This window comes from Calidris pugnax, unplaced genomic scaffold (genome assembly GCF_001431845.1).
Source record: "Calidris pugnax isolate Ruff unplaced genomic scaffold, ASM143184v1 scaffold478, whole genome shotgun sequence".
Taxonomy (NCBI): domain Eukaryota; kingdom Metazoa; phylum Chordata; class Aves; order Charadriiformes; family Scolopacidae; genus Calidris; species Calidris pugnax.
Genome location: NW_015091178.1, coordinates 17,880 through 18,423, shown reverse-complemented (window position 1 = coordinate 18,423; position 544 = coordinate 17,880).

Sequence of the window (544 nt, the reverse complement as noted above, 5' to 3'; positions counted from 1 at the left end):
TCGGCAGCTTCCGGCCGCGATCGGCGCTGCTCGGGCCGCGATCGGCCCTTTCCGGCAGCGATCGGCACTTTCCGGCACCGCTCGGCCTTTTCCGGCAGCGCAGGGTTCTTTCCGGCACCGCTCGGCCTTTTCCGCCGCGACTCGGCCCTCACTCCCCCCTCCCCCGCCTTATAGCCGCTCGGCTCTTTCCGGAAGAGTTCGGCTCCCTTCGGGGCTCTTTCGGCCGTGCTCTTACGCTACTTCCGGCCCCGGCTACCGGGTTTGGGGGGATAGGAAGGGGGAGATCCGCGTCCGCCACCCCCACCGGGCGCTGGAAAAGCCCCGGTGCGCCCTCGGTACCGCCTGGGCCGCCCCCTTGGCGAGCGCTTCCGCTTCCGCCCCGGGGGAGGCCGACTTCCGGTCGGTCTGCCCCGCCCCCGCCCTGCGCTCCTTCCGCCACCCGCCGGCGTGGGGCGGAAGTGGCGTCACGAAGGGGCGGGGCCGCACGGTGCAGTCTGGGGGGGCCCTTCCCCCTGACCCCCCCAATCCGTGCCCTTTGACCCCT